A 694-nucleotide genomic window follows, 5' to 3' on the forward strand; every position below is an offset into this window, starting at 1 on the left:
AGAATAGCATGCAAAATGCCACGGGCTGGCTGGTTGAGCGGTTAATATTAGCTAAACATATATAGCCATAAGAGTTTTGAATTGTTTAATAGCATGGGATTTAAAAGACTTATAAATCAGCCAGAAATTTGAAATGCAGGGCACTAAGATTTAAAGCTGTTTTTTTCTTTGCTTGTAAATCACACGTTTTCAATCTCGAGTCCGCAAGATTTCATATACAAATAACTCCTTGTAAAATAGTAAGCATGAATTCTACATATTTCATAATCCATCCTAAGAGAGTCTGTTTTTTTCATTTTCTTATGGTAATGAAAAAAAGTATACGACCTACACAGTTGCTGTACTTATCCCTTCTTACTGGAAAAATGGATGAAATTATACAATATCAATGTCACTATATAAAGACAGTTTCTAGATACTGTATATTGCATTCTCTATAGGAACAGTACCATTTGTAACAATTTTCCATATTTTTGAGAAGCTGTAGATATGACTTTTCTCATATATAGGCTTGGGTTATAGCTTCGGCCTCCTGAAGCCACTCTTGATTTGTAATCATCAAGGCAAGCTATTTATTTGAATGCTAATTCTGAAATATTTTAAAGTAGCATTTAATTTTAATTCATTTAATTTTTAGATAGCTGGTAATAACCAAATTCCTTCCTTTTCTCAGGAAATATTACTGATGGTCAGG

The sequence above is a fragment of the Balaenoptera ricei genome, chromosome 12 (assembly GCF_028023285.1).
Source record: "Balaenoptera ricei isolate mBalRic1 chromosome 12, mBalRic1.hap2, whole genome shotgun sequence".
Taxonomy (NCBI): Eukaryota; Metazoa; Chordata; class Mammalia; order Artiodactyla; family Balaenopteridae; genus Balaenoptera; species Balaenoptera ricei.